The 16,569-nt window shown below is 34.4% G+C and overlaps 1 pseudogene across 1 annotated transcript in view; it reads right to left on the bottom strand.

Annotated features, from left to right (window-relative positions):
• Window positions 1-300: 300 nt before the first annotated feature.
• LOC117090551 overlaps window positions 301-16,569 on the bottom strand; it is a 48,873-nt pseudogene continuing 32,604 nt past the window's right edge. The window contains exons 7-12 of the transcript XR_004440059.1: window positions 14,975-15,169; window positions 11,119-11,242; window positions 9,555-9,628; window positions 4,914-5,006; window positions 2,536-2,630; window positions 301-1,048 (exon numbers count right to left, since the gene is read on the bottom strand). The product of XR_004440059.1 is annotated as a gamma-taxilin-like (transcript). The remainder of the gene's footprint in view (window positions 1,049-2,535; window positions 2,631-4,913; window positions 5,007-9,554; window positions 9,629-11,118; window positions 11,243-14,974; window positions 15,170-16,569) is intronic.

Below are 16,569 nucleotides of genomic sequence, written 5' to 3'. Positions count from 1 at the left end.
AGGGTTCAGAATTTTCCATGCCAAGTGCAGACATCTAGATATTGATTTTTTTTTTTTTTTTACTTTAAACATAATTGTAACCTGAAATAAAGCAGAACAATTTTCAGTTTCATAAACATTAAGCCTATTGGTCTAATAACTTCTGCATATGCTACTGTTTTTGTTTTTCTTAACATCATGTACATTTAAATGATATATATATATAATATATTCTGCCAATTTTGAGGAATTCAAGCTTTACAGTCACATCAATTTGGCAATTCATATAAATATTGTTAAAAAACTGATCTGAATCAAATATGCCATGTTTGTTTCTTAATCCATTGGAGTTTTATTTGTCATTTAAATGATGTGACAATATTAATCAGTTCATATTTTCTTTTACATATATATTATGGGCTCCAGAATTTAAAATAGTATTTGATTTCACACTAGGAAACCATTATAAAAAAGTATCAAATTAAGGTAATGAATACACAAACATACATTTTGAAAGTACAAGGCAATGAAAACATGCGTTCCAATAAAGGGGGAAAATAAGGCAGATGTGCAACATAGTTGGGGAAATTGGTAAGAAGCTTTCTGTACCACACAGTCCAGTAGTTCTAAAAAATGACAGATATGGTAGAAAAAGTAGAGGAAATTTTCATACAAAACCAATAGTTACAACTAAAAGAGAAATATGTACACAAAATACATCCATCAGTACAATGATCATACTTCATCTTAATCAATGCCTAGAGATCCTGTGGAGAGGGCCTTTTGAGTAGCATTTCGCTTCATTCATTCCTTTGGGGTCAGCCTCCAAGTGGACTCCTGGCACTCTTTTAGAGGAAGTGTTCAGCATATTGGAAGAATCCAGGTCAGCACAGCAATGCATTACAGGCACTGCTAAATCTGCATCTGCTACTTTCACAGAGGCCTGCCCTTTCAGAACTTCCACTTTCTCACTGAGTTCATTCCTTTCTATTTGAAGAGCCTTGTACAGCTTCTCTAATCGCTCCAATTTTATTTGAAAAACCTTACAATTTCTATCACGAATAGTTTTCTGTAAGAAAAAAAGATTTATGTAGCCTTACTAAATATCATTAGGTTATTGTATCCAAAATGGAGTAAATTCAGCCATAATAAAAAAAGTTGCTTTGTATTCATGTCTTACACCTCACTATATAGTGCTATGTTAAATAGTTAAAATTGTCCTTATGCAATGCAATAAAAATTATCTCTGTTATTTTCTGTAAAGTAACCAAAATGGACCTTTTGACTTCAAGTATTAAGTTGACTTAGTGAAGTATGAAGAAAATGAAGGCTATTAATCAAAAATGCGAGTGTAAGTTTTCCTATAGAAGCAAAGATAATGTTATAATTGTTAATTGCCTTTTTATATAAAATAACTCACCAAGGGAATGCATAGCTGCTTGCTTTCTGAAAAAAAAAAAAATTCTAAGTGATAACTGTCAATTTTAACTAGGATATTAAAATAAGCCATATTATGTTTTTTCTATCATCTAATAAGCTCTTTAGTAAAGAGCTAAAATATATATATAAAGACCATAAAACAAAATCATATCCAACTATTAAGAGAAGATGCTATTTTTATCTGCTTGAAGTTTTTCTACCCAAATATAAAGTTTTAGTCATTTTATGTCATTACTGAAGTCTAATAGGATGACTGAGTAGACTGTTAATTTTGAAATCTAACTGAATCAATTCATTATACATTATAAGACCTACCATTAAATGATAATTATTGCTATAAATATATCACTGGTATAATAAAAATAACGAGAAAATGTTTAAAAAATGCCAGCAGTAAGAGTTCATTAAAGGTATTTTTACATGGGTTTTTCTTCCTTTCTACCATTTCTGAGAAAAGCATGTTCCAACATTTTCTTATGAAATGTTATAATTAGTCCAATCAAGTTTACAAAATAAAACTTAAGTGACTGCAAATGGTATGCATCTCTGATATATTTAAAGCAAACTTGGTAAAATGTACTTAGTTGCCTTTGGAAATGAATAAATCAAGGTAGAAAAGCAACTGAAGTACTAATTAATGCTCTCAGGAGAAAATCTGAATAAAGCTATCTTTTCTAAATGTAGAACAAGTGACTGTCAAAGTCATAGAATCTGAATTAGGAATATCAGCATCGCTTGAATATCTAGAAATGCAAATTCCTGGGCAACACCATAATCTAATGAAGCAAAAAGCTTCATTACAGGGAAGTCGGTTTGATAAGACTGAGTTTGTGTAACCTCAACTTTGTTATATAGGAAAGCAAAATCTTGATACAATAAAGTTTTCTACAACAAAACTCTGAGATAATAACTTTGTTGAGGCAAAGAAGTTAATCATATGCAAGAAAATCTAACTTGCTGCACGAAAGTATATAAATAAAACTTGTAATTGTCAGGTACACATTCTGAAGGTAAAGACACACATTCAGAGGCTATTTAGTTAAGGCTAAATAATGACTTAGTCTTCATACTGAAATAAGTAAGTACCCATTATTTTGTCATGTAACACCTTCTTACCTCTTCAGCCATTTGCAGAAGTATTTTATTATTATTTCCCATTTGGTACACCATATTACCATTTCTTTTTCCAGTTTTTTAATTCTCTTTGTCAGCTGTGAATCAACATAATCATAAATTTAAATTCTAAGTTTCATTTCCTGATCCACCACAGAAATCACTTTACAATATTCTTCCCTTCCTTCATCATTGTACTTTTCTCAACCAGCTGTCTTTGTAAGAGTTTAAGTGGTATTTGTCTTTTGTTAGTAAAGCTTATCTCAGAAGCTCCTATGGTAAAAGCAGCAGTAACCAAAGCGGAAGTTTCACATTAAAATAAAACAAATTTGTTGTCCTTAATTTCACAGGAATGAGCACATGGTAGATGGACTCTCTCAGTTAACACTAGTGTAGTTTAGCTCAGCTGTGAACAGTAGAGCTGAGACCTCCTACTCCCGAAGTATATGAAAAGATGTCCATGAGTTTTCTGGAGAAATGATAAACTACCCATCAGATTATTTTATATACTCTCAGCCCCAAAGTAGCTTAAGAATCTGAAAGCAAATCAGTGTAAGAACTAGAGGTAGCATAATTTAGGTAAGTAATCAGGAAAGAGATATTAACATTTCTGAATCTTTAGTTTCATTTATCCTTTCAATTCACAAGATTGCTTTATTTCACATTTTGCTAAAGACAAAAATGGTCCAAAAATAAGGGGAGGAAGAACCTATACTATAAGAACCAAATCCCCAGAAACTCAGGATAAACTTTAGGTATATCCTTTATACCTCAGGATAAACTTTAGGTAATGTTAAGGAGAATAAGGATAAGATAGAACAAATGTCCTGTGCTTTGGTTAACACACAAAACTGTATCACAAGTCAAATTCGTACAAAACCCATGGGAAGAGCTCTGGAAGATCTGTTAGGTGCTGAACTACAGTGATCCTTACAACTATCAAGAAAAGGACTTAAACTCTATTCTGCTTCAACAGTGAGTATATGCTACAGTCCATCTAACATTTTCACTGTGCCTAACAGTTCCGCTTCCACTGGAGTCACAACTGAAAAGATAAGCAGGCAGAACTAATCTGTTACTCAATGAATTCTCCAAATTACTAAGTCTAAAAGTAATGAAGATAGTAATTTGAGTATTTTACACAACCAAGCATTGACTGAAGTATATTAGATGTTTCTGCTCTTTTTATTTTTAACCATGAGAAAAGACATGGAAAGATGTGTTATGGAAACTACTTGTTATATGGTCATCTATAGCACAAAAAGTATTAGCTCAAATCTGACTAAACTCAACTACATAAGATCTAATAATAATGAAGACTAACATATACTGAATGCTTATGAATTTCCCAGGCATAACTACTGTACTATTCCCAATCAGCACATTTTTTAAAAATCTCAACTTAAATAGGAAATGCCAAGGTAAGTGACTCACCCTAAGGAAGTCACAAAGTGCAAGTTAGAGATATCAGTTTCAGAGTTCATGTTCCAAACCACAGTGCTATCTGTTTATTTAGGGAGATAGATAATTCTGCTCTTTAAAATTGCTATTTCAGCCTGGAATAATCCTGAACATTTTTCTACACCTAATTTTAAAAACCAGTTTAAATTTTGTATTAAGAATACATCTTGTATACTGTGTGAATATATATATATAGTTTAAATTTCAGAGTAAAGACATTTCAGGTTTAGCTAGGTCCTGAAAAATAAAGCTATTCCTACCAAGATGTATCACTACTTTCCTTGGCCTGGATGTTTAAAATAATTTTATATACAATTTATAGTTTACATAAGGGTATGTGAAAGAACTGAGTAATTAAGTGAGGTGATTAAACAAAAATGATCTACAAATAAACTGTCCTTAATGGAGGAATTATCTTTATTATAATAAAAGTCTCAGAATGTCATGATAATTAATATTCTGGGGCAATTTGAGGGCAAAATGCCTGAATAAGCTGGTGAAAGAAAAAAAAGATACTATCAGATTAATATAAACTCATATAAGTAGCAATTATGCTTTTTTTGGTTTTTCTTTCAGAGACAGGGTCTCCCTCTGTCACCTTGGCTGAAGAGTGACATGATCATGGCTCACTCTAGTCTCAACCTCCTGGCCTTAAACAATCCTTCTTCCTTGGCCTCCCGAGTAGCTGGGACTGCCACTGCACACCACCACGTCTGGCCACCTTTTTTTTTTCTACTTTTGTAGCAATATGGTACCCAGGCTGGTCTCGAACTCCTCTCCTCAAAGCAATCCTACTATCTTGGCCTCCGAAAATGCTGGGATTACAGGTGTGAGTCACCACGCTTGGCCACAGTTATGCTTAAAATAGCATCTAATATCAATTACTTTTACATAATATTCTATTAAAAATATGTAGATACCTTTTCCGTTTCCTGTTTGAAGGCTGTAAAAAGTTCATTGGTTTTCGCCATGGTAGTCTGGAATTCTTCAAACTTATCCATATAAAGGAAAAGCTATAGAAAAAAATGATCAAATATTCAGAGTTTCAGAAAAGCAATTTAAAACCCCAAAAGATTTTAAAATAACATAATGTAACTTTAAAAAAATTTAATGTAATTAAACATTAGGTTTGATAAACGACTGAAAAAGAACAGAAGCACACACCCACTCCCTGGACTGCAGAATATATCCCTGAAATTTTTATGGCCCACTGGAATGCACTGAAACTTCATTGTCTTAATCATATTAACTGTGAATGTTAAAATGTACAGTTTGGTGCGGAGGCTCACACCTGTAATCCCAGCACTTTGGGAGGCCAAGTCGCGTGGATCAGGAGGTCAGGAGTTACAGACAAGCCTGGCCAATATTGTGAAATCACATCTCTACTAAAAAACACAAAAATTAGCCAGGCATGGTGGCAACTGACTATAGTCCCAGCTATTTGGGAGGCTAAGGTAGGCAAATTGCCTGAACCTGGAAGGTGGAGGTTGCAGTGAGCCAAGATTGCACGACTGCACTCCAGCCTGAGCAACAGAGCAGTCTATGTCTCAAAAAAACAAAACAAAACAAACAAGCAAACAAAAGGTAAAATCACTTATTAGCTCTACTCCATCAAAAGTAATAAAAACTGAAGTATAGTGCTATAGCTGTGAATTTCATATAACCATAATGCTTTGGTATTACCAAGTCTCCTTACATTTGAAAAACTTTCCTTATAAAAACAGCATCCCTTTAGAGTATTTAGCCTACTTGAAGGTAACTAGTTCTTAGTTTAATATTAAGGCTAACTCTTTCCTTTAAATATGCAGAAAAATAAACCAGAAGCTGAATAGTTCGATGGGGGAGAAAATTAGTAGGAGTGTAGTTAAGAAAAAGATAACCTAAAAGAGGTCGAAAAAGCAATTTTCTTTTAAACCCATCATCATAGACATTTTATTTTAAGTCGGAGAACAACAGCAGAAAACCAAGCAGAATATTACGTTTAGTTACCTTTTTTCATACTTACAACAGAAGGTTCAGAAAAGTAGGGGTGAAAGCATATTAGGAGTTAATACAGTGGACTTCAAAGAAATCCACATTTTAGGGAAAGCTTCATATACATAAAGTCTGACTTAGGCTTCAAAAGTGAGCTGAATGATTTCATTTTAGATCAGAAAGGAATCCTTTAGAGACCTTAATGTAATTATATTATCTTCAGGACACAGGCCCAGAAGAATAAAGTGTTTTGCCCAAGAAAAGTAAAATAGAATAAAGAATATTCACAAACATTGCCTTTCAACTTTCACCAATGCTGTATTAAGGATATTAAACAGAGCCACCTAAATAAGATAAAGGAGAGAATGACAGCACCTAGCCCACTCAGTCAGAGGGAATAACCATAAAGAAGGTACTTAGAAGCAAGCTGTGTGTGTGCGTGTGTGAAAGAGTGTGTGTGGGGGGGTGGGGGGTGATTGGGGGTGCTGAAGATAGCAAACAAAGTTACCAATGATATTAAACTAGAAGAGAGAGTTATATGGCAGCCAAACCATGCATATAGAAAGATAAGGGCATAGACCAGGATAAAAAGAAAGAGCAGGCACAGAACCATAGGGGATCTTGTATACAATGTTTAACGATCAAATAACCATCAACAGCATGTCCATCATCTCTGAATATTATCATTTCTACATGTTGGCAGCATTTCAAATTCTTTCTTCTTGTTATGTTGAAACAAATATTATATTGTTGTTAACTACAATCACTCTACTCTGCTAGTGAACATTAGAACTTATTCCTCCTATCTATTCATATAGCTGCATCCATTAGCCAACCTCTCTTCATTCCCTTTCTCTACTACCATTCCAATCTTCAGTTTCATTCTATACTCTACCTTCCTGTGATCATTTTTAAGCTCCTACTTATAAGAATGTATGATATTTGTCATCTTGTGTCTGGTTTATTTCACTTAATGTCTTCCCATTATCACCCATGTTGTATTCAGGTACAAAATATCATAGGTACCCCCAAAATATGTACATCTAATATTTATCAAATAAACTAAGAAATGTAGAGCAAACTGGAGAATATCCATAATTTGTTAGCAGACAGTGACGGAGCCTCTGAGTCTATCTGCCTAGAGTTGGGGGCAATAGTAGTGGTTCAGGCAGAGTGAGGGAGCTGTTCTTGTGGTGGTTGGCCAGTAAAAATTAGCAGTTTGGTTATGGTCCATTTTATAAAGATGAAATCCGGATAAAAGTTGTCACATCTGAAAGTTCAAGTGGGTAGCCCAGAGTGGATAGCCAATAAGTGGCAACTACTACCGCACCTGGGCCTGCCTCCATGGCTAGATTATAAAACAGTGCATCAAGGCAGTACAAAGACTGACTATCACTAACAAATCCTGGGAAAAGACATGTTTTAACAGCAGAAAATAAGACACTCTTGGGAAAGACAGCCACATTTAGGTACCACAAAAAGAGGTGTCAGCAAAGGAAAAAAATAGTAGCTAAACAAGAGGATTCTGTGATTTCAAGGTACAAATCACAGAATCATCTTGATTAACAGAAATAGAAGAAATAGAAGCTTTATTAATGAGAGAAACAGAGTTGGAAGGGAATTTAGTAAGAGTCCTCTGGTGACTTCTTTTACAGCATTATCAATTATTCCTACATTCAGGAACATCTTTCAAAGCCAGCTGGGGAATTTATAACGTCTCCACATTAATTTTCATCTCTATTTACACGGACAATTGCAGGGATATAAAAAGGGCTTAAAATTTCTACATAATAGAAAGTTCAACAGACTTCTGATATTCAACATCTCCTAAATTTTCACTATCAACTGGCTGGCTTCACGTAATATGGCTACACGATAAACTGTTCCCAAAGATAAACATCATTCCAAAGGGTACATACGAAGATGCATGCCAGTCTCAATGTTAGTGTATTTTAGCATTATAAGGATGATTATACAAATAAACACCTAACTACTCTTGTCTATGAAGAGTAGGTTGGTATTAGTAAACTTTCAGAGGTGAGAACCACAACATCTTTTTTTTATGGAATTTATTTTGTTTTATGAAATTTAAAGCTTTAAGCCATAACAAAATGAGAGAAAGGGTTTTTTTGTTTTTTTTTTTTCACTTTTAGATCAGGCCAGTTAATGGTAAGTTTCTTGGTAATATCCTTTTTTTTTCTATGGCTTTGATTTCATCACTTGGTTACTTTAACTCTGCAACTGGTTGTTGTTAATACTGCTGTCTTCTGAGATAGATCTGGTGCTTACTGTTCCAACTTTGCTCCAAAATCTCTTCATTTTATTCAATTTAAGACTAACAAGAGCAATTAAAATGAGCAAAGGTAAAAAACATGTAGAAACTGATCAAAAGATCATTGTTTTTAGGAGCAGCACTTCCTTTTGGAAGCAAGGGTACACTTCTTTCTACTGTATGCTATAATCCATCATCGATACTTCTTCCTGGTGATGATATGGCAGGCTGACAATCTGGAGGAGCAAAACTAGTATTGCACTAAGAATGGAAATGTTCATTGCAAACCCCAATCTCTCTGGAATTTGTGTTAAATCTTGTTCGCTTTATTACCCTAAGATATGTGCATCCCCGGAATCTACATACCTTGTGTTGACCACAAGCAGTTACAGGTTCTGTATAGGTCCCCTATGTGTTGAGCCATTTCTTGCATGTGCCGACAAACATACATGACCTCCAAAGTAAGTATATTGTATATCAAAGTCTGTCACTGATACTGGTTGTGAATGTGTCCAGTGACAGACAATCTTTCCACAAATGATATCATAATAATGACAACAGGAATCAGTTTCCAAATTTGTCAGTCAGAAAATTCACTTCTTCTGTACACAGCAGATTTAGAAAATTTTCCAAATAACTGTGCACACTGTCTATCCTGTCTCTACATACTCCTTTAAGGCAATAGCTAGTCTTATTATTGCAGTATCCTAAATCTGGAGCTTTCACATCAAGTACAAAAAATGCAGATGTTCTATTGCAATATTGTGGAAAATCACACATATCTACGCTTTTTCTGCACAATATTTCTGATACTTTTCCTTAGAAAGTATCTGTTGCCTTTATCTCAAACAATAAAAGCACGCAAAGACTAGAATGGGACACTGAGTGTCTCGACTGAAAACTGGAGACAGCCCCAATATTTTTTTAGAAAGCATACATACACACACAAAATCTTTTGGGGAAGAGGACTGTCTGGTCATTTGTAATATTTTAAGATTACATGTAGCTACCCATAAGACAAAATTCTAAAGGTTTTAGAGAAAGTATCTGGGACAGAGGAAAGCTGACCTTCAAAATAGCCTTCACAATCAGCCATCACAATCAACCTGGAAGTAGGGGTGCCAAAATGAATAAAACTCATTTATAGTGCCAAAAAAAAGAAAAAAAGAAAAGAAAAATCAAGGCAAATCAGAATGAACTGGTCACCCTAAAAGAACAAAAAGTTTCCAAGAGGACAAGAGATCAAATCCTCTGTTCTAGTCTGTAGCTGGGAAGAAAGAAACATAAATTCTGCTATTCTCTGTTGTTAAGTTACCTGCTCTTTCAGTTGTGCTTCTTCTTGCTTCATTTCTTCATATTTGTGCCTTGATTCTGTCGCTTCTTTAACAACTAGAAGACAGAAACATTCTGACAGAATACTAACAACAATTATAAACATGGTCAAAATATCTAACAGATATTTTAATCTTCCAGTAATTATCCTAGCAATAATGACAGGTCAACCGAATTATCTCAATTTCCAACTACTTGTACCTATTATCTGCTCCACTGGTGAACACTTAGGAATGAAGGAATAATTGCTTAAGGAGAAAAAGTAGCCTAGAAGCATAATAAAGTTTGTAATACTTAGGGTTGAAATATTGTGTTTTACATGAAAATAACTGGACATCTATACATACAGACAGAACATGCAGCCAAGAATCTTGACATTATGTAGGTTATTTAGAAAGCCCCTCAACTCTGTAACAGACAAGAGCAGGTTAAAACAATATGCAGCAAAGCAAAGAAAATAGAGACCTAGTTTCTGGTCACATTTTTAAAACCACAGGCAAAGAACAGCTAAAGGAAGAAAAGAGATTAGTTAATATTTGAGTTTTTCAGAAACATAGATAATAAAGATACATACTAAGCAGCTATGAAATTCAGTCACTGAATTTCTGAGGTAAAATGTCACATATTATATACATAAGCCTTTAACCATAAAATGTACACATAGATATACATAGATATATACAAAATGTATACTCCAAATTGAAAGGTGCAACTAAGTTTACTTGTGCACTGATATCTGTCAGTTTGCACTGAAGAGACATGCTGTGTGAAACATCTCTCCAAACCCTAGACTCATTCCATATGAGAGGCTTGAATGAGAAAAACATGAAGGAACTAAATATTCACAACACGCTCTACTCAGGGCATACATTACTTGAATGAAGAAAATGTAACACACCATATTATTAAATCATTTGTCAAATCTTTCATTCATAGAATATAGTTTCATTTCTACGGGGTAAATGCATATACTCAAATGAGATTTTTTCTGTGTTCTCAATTATGGACAGACAAAATCTGAATACATATTCTAGCAAAAATGCTGACTAAGACACAGATAATTTTGTCAGAAAATTATACCAGAATATAATCAATCAAAGTAAACAAATCATTTACCAATTTTTAAATTGCTTATTTAAAAATGAAACATAACACTAGGTAGAAGTCTCATATCACTAAGTTCACTAAGTTCACTAAGTTAACTGTCCCTAACTCTCAAGGCCTATCTTGCCTAATAATTGGCACAATTCTTTAACTTGGTGACCACTGCATAGAAAGCAAAATTATCTTGTTTTTCCACTAATTTAATCTTATCTCCAGTAAATTTCATATGAAAATTTCATGAGAAACAGAAAGCTTAACATACACACACACACACATACACACACACACACACACACACACAGACACCCACACTCACATATCCCAAATCCAGAGAGAAAGAAATAAAATTCCATGCTCTGGTACTATGTTAAGTGAGGAGTTTGTTTTAAATGGCTTTGGTTACAATTTTGGCAATCTTTTTCTTGTTTTTCAAGAAGTAGAACTTACAAACTCTCTCTCTCTCTGATGTCTTTCATCAGCTTCTTTTATCAGCTGTGCTGTTTGTTGAAGTCTGGCATCTGCATGCTGTTGTTGTAATTCCTTATGTTTGAACGCTTTATTAATTTGCTACAGGAAAACAGAATTCCTTCCATCACTAACCAAAGAAAGAAAAACAGTGGGGAGAGAAAACATAACACAAATTTCTAGAACCTGCTTACCTTCTTTTCTGCTGCTACCACTGTAGCTAAGAATACTGACTCCATCTGTCCCTGTCACTGCAGAAGTGGCTACAAGATATCTTGCAAACTATCCCACACTGGAAAGAGCACAACCCTCTAACTGCTGCCCCACACCCCACCCTATCAGAGGTGGACTGTTCCCATCACAATATTTGTGCTTCCTGCTTCTGCCCTACACTGAAAAAAAAGCTGATATTTTATCAAGAAAAAGATGGATGAGGAGATCAAAATCATTCATTACACACATAATTCCTGGACATTTTTTGTTCACAAAATCTTCAGAAATTCCTTAATTGTAGGTAGCCTGATAAAATGAAAAAAATGGTCTGGAGGAAATCCTAGCTTATTGCATGATCCAGGACAAGCTCTTCTCCTTGTGAAACACAGTTTTCTTATCTGCAAAGGTGGATGACCACACCTAACTTGCAGGTTGCTGTCCAAATCTATGCAATAATTAAACTGTATAAGGTGCTTGATGTCTGGCACATATTAAACATTTGGTAAAATCCTGTTATTATTTAAAAGCTACATTGTTAAGTGCTTACATATATGCAATAAACTTGTTAGGAATTCCCTTCCTAATGAAGAAATGCTAGGTGAAAATAATGTACTTAAATTAAGTTTTGAGGAGACTGCAACAGATAATCTGTCTTAATCTGCAACTGATTTTATCATTATTCAATTATTTTCTGATAAAAGAAAAAGACTATAATATCTAAACAAGACTTACAAGTAGTACAATTTGAACATATGTACTCTCCCAATCTGCTACTTCTATAGCAATTGGAGAGTTTAATAAGTTAAATAATATAAATCCTAAATAGTAAACTAATAAAAATAAAATAAGAAAATTAATCATTTTTAATACCATTATTTAAAACAATGGATTTAAAGGGTCCTTTTAAAAACAACTGATGATATTCACAACATGCTTTATAAAATAAACCAAATTTTTAAAACTTCACTATACAGGCCTAAAAAAATTATTTAATAAATACACTCCAAGGAAAAAAAAGGGGGGAGAAGCTTACATCCTAAAAAGACTTGAGACATATTAAAACAATAAAATGTATAAACCTTATTTTGATCTTGATGTAAACAATCTGAAGAAAAAGAGAAGTAACAGATATTTAAGCAGTAGAGTGACAAGGTATGCGATTACATAGTAATTGTTTAACCTTTTGGTCTAAAAATAGTTCAGTGGTTATGCTTAAAAAGAATCTTATTTCATGATGCACATTCGAACAGTAATAAATAAAATGATATAACATCTTGGATTTGTTTAAAAATAGATGGAAACAAGAGTTGCTAGAAACAAAAGTAAGTAACTGCTAAAGCTAAGTGATATATTCTACTATAAGTCTGTAACTTCCATAATAAGTTTGAAACGTTCCTGAAACAGAGGAAAATGGTTTTAAAAGAGACTCAAAATCGGCTACAGTAACCAAAACAGCATGGTACTGGTACCACAACAGAGATACAGACCAATGGAACAGAACAGAGTCCTCAGAAATAATACCACACATCTACAGCCATCTGATCTTTGACAAACCTGAGAGAAACAAGAAATGGGGAAAGGATCCCTATTTAATAAATGGTGCTGGGAAAATTGGCTAGCCATAAGTAGAAAGCTGAAACTGGATCCTTCCTTACCCCTTATACGAAAATTAATTCAAGATGGATTAGAGACTTAAATGTTAGACCTAATACCATAAAAACCCTAGAAGAAAATCTAGGTAGTACCATTCAGGACATAGGCATGGGCAAGGACTTCATGTCTAAACACCAAAAGCAACGGCAGCAAAAGCAAAAATTGACACATGGGATCTAATTAAACTAAAGAGCTTTTGCACAGCCAAAGAAACTACCATCAGAGTGAACAGGCAACCTACAGAATGGGAAAAAATTTTGCAACCTACTCATCTGACAAAGGGCTAATATCCAGAATCTACCAAGAACTCAAACAAATATACAAGAAAAAGCAAACAACCCCATCAAAAAGTGGGGAAAGGATATGAACAGACATTTCTCAAAAGAAGACATCCATACAGCCAACAGACACATGAAAAAATGCTCATCATCACTGGCCATCAGAGAAATGCAAATCAAAACCACAATGAGATACCATCTCACACCAGTTAGAATGGCAATCATTAAGAAGTCAGGAAACAACAGGTGTTGGAGAGGATGTGGAGAAATAGGAACACTTTTACACTGTTGGTGGGATTGTAAACTAGTTCAACCATTATGGAAAACAGTATGGCGATTCTCAAGGATCTAGAACTAGATGTACCATATGACCCAGCCATCCCACTACTGGTATATACCCAAAGGATTATAAATTACTCTACTACAAAGACACATGCACACGTTTGTTTATTGCGGCACTATTCACAATAGCAAAGACTTGGAATCAACCCAAATGTCCATCTGTGACAGACTGGATTAAGAAAATGTGGCACATATACACCATGGAATACTATGCAGCCATCAAAAAGGATGAGTTTGCGTCCTTTGTAGGGACATGGATGCAGCTGGAAACCATCATTCTTAGCAAACTATCACAAGAAGAGAAAACCAAACACCGCATGTTCTCACTCATAGGTGGGAACTGAACAATGAGATCACTTGGACTCGGGAAGGGGAACATCACACACTGGGGCCTATCATGGGGAGTGGGAGGAGGGAGGGATTGCATTGGGGAGTTATACATGATATAAACGTCATGCACATGTACCCTAGAACTTAAAGTATAATAAAAAAAAAAAAAAAAAAAAAAAAAGAGAGAAAAAAAAGAGACTCAAAATCTTAAAGAAAAATATTTCAAAAGTAGCATGAAAGGGTGTAAATTAAAATAACATTTTGATATGCATATTATTGTTTATTAATTTTAAATTGTCACTTTCTTTTATTTCCAATTTTAATTTACTGAATAAAGATTTCAATATATATCTTGCTAGCTTAAAGCATAATAAAGGGGATAATCCTTTGAAAATGGAAATCTTACCCTATATATTTGACCTCTAAAAGTAAAGAAAAATAAAAATAAGCAGGTTATCACATATTTGCTTTTGATTTAGACATCATGCAACTTCCACATCAATGTATAAAATAACTCCAATGACCAGGTTCGACAATTATGAGTCCTCCACAAACTTTTTACTTCACTGATTACACAAACAATATGACTAGGTGATGGGTAATTAGTAGGTTCCTTATTCTCACAAATAGCACAATTCTCCTATCTATATTGTTCAGATTGTCACAGAAATGTGATACGGAGGATCTGGGGACCAAATCTATATTATTAGACTGCATAAGAGAAAAATATCTGTATGCTATAATGACAATCCAGTGGCATCATATGGGAGACAAGTGGTACACATCTCCTAGAAATCACTTCACTTATCCAACTCCACCGACACTTGGGCCAAGTGATGCTCCAATTTAGTCATTCTGTTTACAAGTGTCTACTCTTTTCCAAAGAAACATGTAATTTCCACTGTGCATACACAGAAGTTCTCAAATACTGTCCTGTGAAAGAGTTTTTACTTTTTGGTAGGGTGTAGCTTTTGGTACTGGTGAGCAGCTGTCTAGAAACAAACCAAATGCCATTTACCTCTTCCCTCAGTGCATATTGGTCAGTGAGCTTCTTTAGTTTCTCTTCCATTTCCACGTTCTCCTGCTGCACTTTGGCATTGTGTATTTCGTGCTGTTCCAGCTGGGCTTGAATTTCAGTTAAAGTAATTTGGAAATGTGCAGTTACTTCCTTAAGACCTTCTTCCTCCTCTTTTTTCTGCTGCATATATTCTTCCTTATTATCCAAAATAATGTACATTAAAAGTGTAAATCTATAGATAAAACTCTCAAAAAAGAAGTAACTGCTATGTGTATTCATTTATTGCTCCCATGAGGTGTTGCTTTCAAACTATAATTCCTCCCCTTTATTTATGATCAGAAATCTCTCCTTTAAAAGCAAGCAGCTTTTTCTAAGTAGATAATTAGAGAATAGCAAATGCCCTACTATAAAATAAGTATTCTCTGTTGATCCAGATATTCACTATACTATAATTACACATAAGTGAGGTGCTGCTCCACACAGGTTTTGCCACATTATTTTCTCAAATGTCATCCTCACTGGTTAGGCAGTATATCATCCTACATCAGCCTGAAGATCTTGCAGCCTACATTCTGAGTCACACTTTCCACTTTATAACAGGGAAGGGACAAACTAAGTCATTATTTTACAAAGTTTACTTTCAAAATCTTACTAGGATACAAGTGTCAAAAGACCTCTACCTACACAGTTATCAATACAGTCTAAATATTAACAGTGCCATCTACTTTTATTATACTTAAATCCAATATTTCAAAAGCAAGAAAAATAAACACAAACCCTACAAGTAAGAACTGATTTCAACAGCTGTCCTATGTTCTTGAGAGTTTACTGTGATGACGGTGATCCAGCACCATCAAAATAATACTCAAACTATACACCCCCTGGCAATACCACAAAGTCAGACAAATTCCTCTGATGGATGGCAGCTTCTTTCCAGGATCTCTCCTTTTTACTTGTTATTGAGACAAGCTGTCATACTTAATCCTTATTCTGTTATAATCAGCCTAGTTGTTAGTAATATTCTAAAAGTATTTAGCAACCAAATAGCCAAGGGCGGCAGAATGTAGTTTAGAATGTAACCTATTAACTTTTATAGTAGAGCTCTACAATGTGTTTTTCTTTCTCAAACTCACACTGACTATGGCTACTGGTTTCTTCATTTCATCTGTTTTTCACTCATTAACAAAAGAGGACATGGTAACCAACTACACCAGAGACCAACAAAAAACCCTGGCAACTTTGAGCTTTTTAAGCAGGAGAGCTGTGAACATAAAAACCAATGCCATCTAGATTCCCTGTGATCAAGTATACAGTAGATTAAGGTAGAGCTTATCCTTGAATCTGAAATCAAAATTTACGTAGAGTGAGTCTTGAATTTAGAGTTACCTCACAAGCAGCATCAGCTCAAGCAAAACAAAAAGCAAGGTATCTCTGTGTTAAGATGTTTACAAAGTCCTCTGCTTAGGAATCTGATCTGCCAGCATAAGTGTACCTGAGCCAGTTAACAAGAAGCCGTTATAGCAACCAATTCCCATTAAAAGACATAGAGCAAGAATTTATTTTAAGTAGATACAAGGCGATTATATAACCAGCCT

Source organism: Trachypithecus francoisi, unplaced genomic scaffold (assembly GCF_009764315.1).
Source record: "Trachypithecus francoisi isolate TF-2019V2 unplaced genomic scaffold, Tfra_2.0 Contig00084, whole genome shotgun sequence".
In the NCBI taxonomy this organism is placed as follows: domain Eukaryota; kingdom Metazoa; phylum Chordata; class Mammalia; order Primates; family Cercopithecidae; genus Trachypithecus; species Trachypithecus francoisi.
Note: the sequence above shows the minus strand (reverse complement) of the source record. Positions and strands in the feature narration are given on the sequence as shown.